Genomic DNA, 6676 nt, shown 5'->3' with positions numbered 1-6676 from the left:
GCATACATTTTTACACAAATACATTAAAATTTATTCCACCTAGAATCAGAAGAGCTCTTGAAACCAACCAAAATTTATCCAAATCTAACGAAAGAGAATCAACAACTAAAAACCCCGTAATGTGATTTAATATAGTTTGTAAGCACAAAGGAAAATCATTAATTAATTCTGGTTTTATCTAACTCTTATCTTTTATAGTCTTATTCTCTACATGTGATAAAACATGTGCTATTATGTAAATACATATTAAAATGTAAGCAGTTTGCCTCGATGAGTTATTCAGTACTTAGGTAGGTGTACTAACCTCTGCCTACGACCTCCAACCCAATTCAAACAAAGCTATAAGATGTCACATCGATACAATACCAACTTTCCCTCCATTAATTTTTTCCACCCTGTATATTGAAAGAATTGATTTCATTTTCATTTATAACTTATTACTTACAACGAAAAAAAAGTAAACCCTGTTATACACTGTTCTTGATTTTGATAACACATTGACATAACCTAGTATTTCTGTGAATCCAAAGGACCAAGTAGTCAGATGACCTAAAGTTTATCGTCCCTGACGTAATGTAACAAGATAATGGTTATTACTTATTATTCATTATTAATATATAGCTATTACATAACTACATCTATCTTTAGATTTGTGGGTGTGGTTGATAAAGTTTGACCTGGCGTTACTCAATTTATTTATGTTAAGATAATATACTCGTATGCATTCATTACGAAGTTACTACTAGCTATCTTTACCGGAGGCGTAAATACTACGAAAGTTTTATAATAATATCGATAAGCGAGCGAAGAAGTTTATTATCTACTAATGGAATTGTAGGTAATTATGTCACAGATAAGGCATTTACATTACGCAGTGGTCTCAAGTAGAGAGCGCAGCTAACTGAATGATTCCAATACCATTCTAATATCGGTTTGATGTCAGTGCACATCGTCGTGTGCAAGCATTTTCTGCGAGTAATAACAAAGTGTATCTTCAACCATAAATGTCACTGACATTATATCCATAACCATTTCATATAAATATTCATCGCACGCACGGTCTGTGGATTTATCGCATTTCAACTACTAGGTATAATATTATTATGTCATTTAATGTTAAAGTACCCTGTCAATACAAAATTGTAGAGATCTGTATTTTTTCAAACACTTTAAACACCCCATTCTTCATATATCTCAGTGAACCTGCGCAAATAACTTTCCATTAGGGGCGCTTGTCTTGAGTGGCCGTTAGGGCATTAGGCGAAGGTTAAAATTGTAATAATCTCTGCAGCGCCCCCTAACGGGGCCGTAAATAAAGTAAATAGGCGCTGTAAGCCTAGGCGTCAAACTGTACGAGTGGGCGGGCCATGAAGTAAGCGGGCTCGTCGAAAAATACACCAAGAGGCAGATAACAACTAACTTATTTTTTTATTATATGCAATTTTAATTATCGACAGTATTTTTGAAGTGAAAACTTCTTTAGCGGCGCTGTGCACTTTTTGTGATGGGGATAAAATGTTAAACTCGCGAGAGCGTAAGACGTAAGACGCTTCGTAAGACGGACACGTGACCTGATCGAAAAACTGTTACAATGTCATTGAGTTTTCACTTCTGCCGGCACTCCCGGAGTGCAACCCGTTGTTTTTTTTTTGAAAGGATTACTATCACCTATCACTATATAATAACAACACTTTATAAAACAAAGTCCCCCGCCGCGTTTATCTGTTAGTATGTCTATATCTTCGCGATAAACTCAAAAAGCACTGAACGGATTTACATGCGGTTTTCACCTGTCAATAGAGTGATTCTTCAGGAAAGTTTCAGTGTAAATACTAATAGTTTCGGAAAAAATCACGCTGTCTAGGAGCTTTAATCGAAAACCCTGCCGTTTGAGATATGACAGTACAATGTATGGTGGGAATGTCTCTCTTTCATTTCTTTTAACTTACTATATCCATTCTTAAAAAAATTATCACATAGCACAACAAGGGCATAAAGTGACCAATTTTTACCCGAGGCAATTTTTTGGTCTGAGCGAAGCGAAGACCAAACTAGTAGACGAGGGTAAAAATGGACATTTATGCCCTTGTTGTACACTCTGCTTTTCACTTCGATTGCGAGGAAAATAAATTATATTTTTCACGGCAATTTACACCACGAAATTGTCGTAAAGCGGAAGAACATAATACATAACCAATTCCCGCAAACTAACTTTTTTTTTTTTTTTTTTTTTTTTAACATGTGATCAGAGTTTCTGGCGCTTGGTTTTCTGCCAAGTCAAACATTTCGGAGCATTTTTGAACGATAATTGACTCCTAATTTATGTGATTTACTAAATTTAATGACAGAAAATACGGATTTCTAATAAATTGTAGCAAATAAAAATATAACAAGTTTTGTCATCTACACAATTTTATTGCTCAGTAAAATTGTGCAATATGTTTTAACTGTTTGGCTGTTGAGACCGATTACCTTAGTCTTAGAAGAAAATTTTACTTTTATGCTCTAGAGCATAAAATGCGATTTTATGTCGTCTACGCACGACATAAAGGTGCACTTTTTGAGCATGAGAAGTGAAAAATATATATTCCATAACCGCCGCTAGTTGACCGGCCCCATTCTAAATAGCACCCTTTATTATTTGTATTTATTAGTATTGTTTTAGTTTGAACATTGTAGCGAGGCCGGTCCCGGTCCCACGAGGCTCTTGCGTATTTTTAACGACTATTTTTATAAGTACATGTTGTTGTGGAAACTATGTTCAAGAACTAGCCTGGAAGCTTAAAATCATATTTAATATGTATGAGGTTTTTGTACTAGGAAAGTTCAACTATAAGTAAGTATTATTTTCTCTGTCTTTCTCCTTTTGGTTGTGCCCCCTGCTACATCAGAGCTTAGAGTTTGTTATCATGTTTTTTTTGTGACATGAAACCGAAAAATGGCTGCCTGAATGGTTTTGATGCGCTGTTACTAGAATATTTGAGATTCGGTAAATGTTTGTTAAACTAAGTAATAATATAGGTGCCTAAAAAACCGATTCGTCTTACAATTAATGTAAATTTCATCTGACATTGATATTAGGTACCTACCTATAATTTTAGATATTTAAATTTCAATTTCCGTTCTTAAATAGATGATCACAAAATTATATTACAAATTTTAATATATTCACGAAGTTACACTGTTATGATAATAAAATAAAATGAAATAATCCCTCATTTCATACCAAATCTTTATTAAACACAATCTTTTAAATCTCACGTTAATGCATTGCTCTCACTCGACTCTAGAATGAACACGTTTTCAATAAATGAACATTTTATTTCAAACGCACGCTTAAAATTAAGGCTCCTACTGACGGGCAATATCAAAAAGGGCGTAACTACCTATACTTTAATTACTACTTACGACCTTTTGTAACGTTTTATCCTCGACAGAGTCCGAGTATGTTGCGTGAGACTCTGGCCATAAATAACGTCTAAGCCCGGTCGGAATTCAGTTCCAAACTTGAATTAGATAAAGCTGTTAAATGACTTGTGGAGGTTAATATGACCTTAATACGACCGGGCCGTCTGTTACGAGGCACTTTATTATGGATTGAAAATACGAGGCTTTTTAATAGATAGGTTACTTACGCAATATATCATCATTATATTTATTAATTTAAGTATTATTGTTTCAATGAATTTTAAACTAATTGCCACTTTTTTATAACGTTACATAAGTAACATCATAGATAAGTAAGTAAAAGCTTATTTGTTTCGCTATGGTGATTGGTGATAATTAGTAGAGATGCCACGAATATTCGGCAACTATTCGGTATTCGGCCTATTCGGCCACTTCGTGGTAGGTGCAACAGATATTCGGTATTCGGCCGAATAGTAGGCAACATTCGGCCGAATACCGAATATCTGTTGCACCTACCTAAAAAGAAAAATTACACAAAACATAACCAAGAACTAGGTATTTTTAAAATTTTAAATGTATTCTTGGAAAGTCGTTACATACGAAGGTAGACCTTTTTGAGCATTTGTTGATTTAAAAAATATTTTACTTTTATCATGGGTCTGATTTGTTGACTCTAACTACATTCATTAATTCTGTTCAACATAAAAATATATCTTAGCAAACGTTGTGCTTTGTGGCGAACAGTTTTCATAATAATTGTGACTCAAAATGTTCGCACATCATGCCGAATATTCGGTATTCGGCCGAGAGTGGGGCCGAATATTCGGTATTCGGTATTCGGCCAAATTCACTATTCGGGGCATCTCTAATAATTAGATTTGGTGTCCTATTAAAAGTAACTAACGTTTTTCCGGACTGATAAAACACTCGAGCAAACCGTTATTTTAGTTTAATATGTAGTATGTAAGATTCCAAAAGAAAAGGTGCCAACTATATTTATCCAGCTGATATCTGACGTTTGGAAACTCTGCTACATGATATATTTTTGGTACAGCAATACAAAATATACAAATGCTAGCTGAAAATACTTGTAGTAGGATTGAAATCTACTCGGCATTACCTCGCTGAGTTGCCAGTGAGTGTTGGACACGTAAAGGTATATAAATAATATAATATAATATAACTTAATTTAACGGAAAAAAAATGACAACGAAACCTTGTACGTTTTCATCAGTTCACTTTATATCTTGGTTTTTAAAAAAGTTTCGCAGTCGGTAGGATTCGAACCTACGCTCCCAGAGGGAATCTGATTTCTAGTCAGACGCCTTAACCGCTCGGCCACGACTGCTGCTTGGCGAGTGGTCGAAATTCGCGAGTGCGTGCCAATGCACGTATGTGATGGGTACTTTCACTAAATTGTAATTATTATTTTATTGCTGTGATTACTAAGTACAGTCGAGTTCATAAATATGTATACATTTTATCACCTTAATCCATTGCAATAAGGTGAGAAAATGTATACATATTTATGAACTCGACTGTACTAGGTATGTCTAGGTCTCGACATTTCGATTTATGATGATGAAATAATGAATTAATGCCATGTAGTGTAGTTGCAGATACCAATAAAAATAGAATGGACATGGGAATTATTTATGTAGAATAACGCTTGACGCGATGTTGTGCGTAAATTTCTATAATATTAATAGTGTAGTATTTTTCGGATTTCTGGAAAAATAGTTTTTAAAGTTAAAAAATAAGAATTCTTAAATTACTTATATTTTCCACCCGTTCCCAGCTTCGCCTTGGTTTTTTTTTTTCTCTAAATAATACTAAAACTCATTCCAAATCCTGATTGTTGAATACACCCAGTCGCCCATGGATCCGGTGACACAAATTATAGTGGAATTATGATTTAATGCTCTTCAAAGCGAAGTTATGTACAGTCGCCATCAGATATATCGGAGCGGCCGAGGTGCTCAAAAATATCTGAACACGCACTCTAACGCCTCGACAATAGAGGCGTGTTCAGATATTTGTGAGCACCTCGACCGTTCCGATATATCTGATGGCGACTGTACTAAAGGTGAACTTAGGGTTTTTTCAAGCGTTATTTTCATTGATCTGCAACATTGATAACGGGGATGGATAATAATAGCCTAAATAGGTACCAATATTTTAAATTTAATAATGAAAGCGTATGTTTGGATAGGATGTGCATTAAATTGTTAATCAATAACGCAAGAAATCAATCGTGTGTCTGTCTGTTTGTCCGTCACAACCAATCTGCTCTGAAACTACTGAACCGATTGTGTTTAAGAGCGCTCTTACAAGAAAAGTCGAAATAATGCAAAATTGATGATACTAGTCGACGAAATTCAGGACTTTGCGCTCATTATTAGAAACAATGAGTACTTGTTCCAGTAAAAGCGTCTTCTTATCTTTATAAATATCGTTGTAAATATTAGAAAAAGGACTTATTAAATTAGTAATGATTTTTTTTCTGATGGTCGTTTCCGAAAAACCCCGTGCAGCACTGAATGGCGAGCTCTTATTTGGAAATGTTGAGAATTTTACTCTGCTAAACCTGGCTATTTTGTATTACTAATACCCTGTACTTTAGGTATATCAAACTATATTTTTCCTACATACCTTTGAGAAAGAGAAAATCAAAGTAAAACGAACTCGATTTTCTCTCCGAAACAAGTGTCAATTCCTACGAAAATCTACTTAATATCGAAGTCATTTTCATACTCAAACAATCTGCAACGTTTGCTTATACTGTTGGTATACATTAGTGTTTATGAAATTCTACTATAATTTTTTGGCAATTTTTTGAAAACTACTCTATATTACCGATGACGCGCGCTGCGCCAGCTCAGTGCCGCGGCAGAGCTTGTAGAGGCAGGACGTGTGTCGGTCGGCTCCGCACATTTTCAACGGCGACGACGAGGTTTTTTATCATTGTGTGCGGCGGGCGCCGTGTAAAACGCTATATTGTGTGCGTGTAAACCGCAACGAGAGACTTTGATCCTAGCACTGTTTTTATAGTATTATAATTTATAATGGTACAGTTTAATAAACTACCGGACAGGATTAAAAATATTTGAAACGACCTGACATTCTATATGTATTTATTTGACTCAAGATAGTACTCAGGGTCTGATGATGGAGCCGGAAGGTGGTCACCGGTACCAATCAACCATGCAACTAAACCACTTCGTGTTTAGGCTCGTTTTATTCATTCAACAAGATCTTTGACACAAGA

At 35.1% G+C, this 6676-nt stretch overlaps 1 non-coding gene across 1 annotated transcript; it reads right to left on the bottom strand.

The window, feature by feature from the left end:
- Positions 1 to 4674: 4674 nt before the first annotated feature.
- Positions 4675 to 4756, bottom strand: Trnas-aga (transfer RNA serine (anticodon AGA)). Its single transcript has one exon. It is a non-coding gene; the product is annotated as a tRNA-Ser (tRNA).
- Positions 4757 to 6676: the final 1920 nt, after the last annotated feature.

Source organism: Cydia splendana, chromosome 5 (genome assembly GCF_910591565.1).
Source record: "Cydia splendana chromosome 5, ilCydSple1.2, whole genome shotgun sequence".
Lineage (NCBI taxonomy): Eukaryota > Metazoa > Arthropoda > Insecta > Lepidoptera > Tortricidae > Cydia > Cydia splendana.
This window is presented reverse-complemented; position numbering and strand designations above follow the sequence as displayed.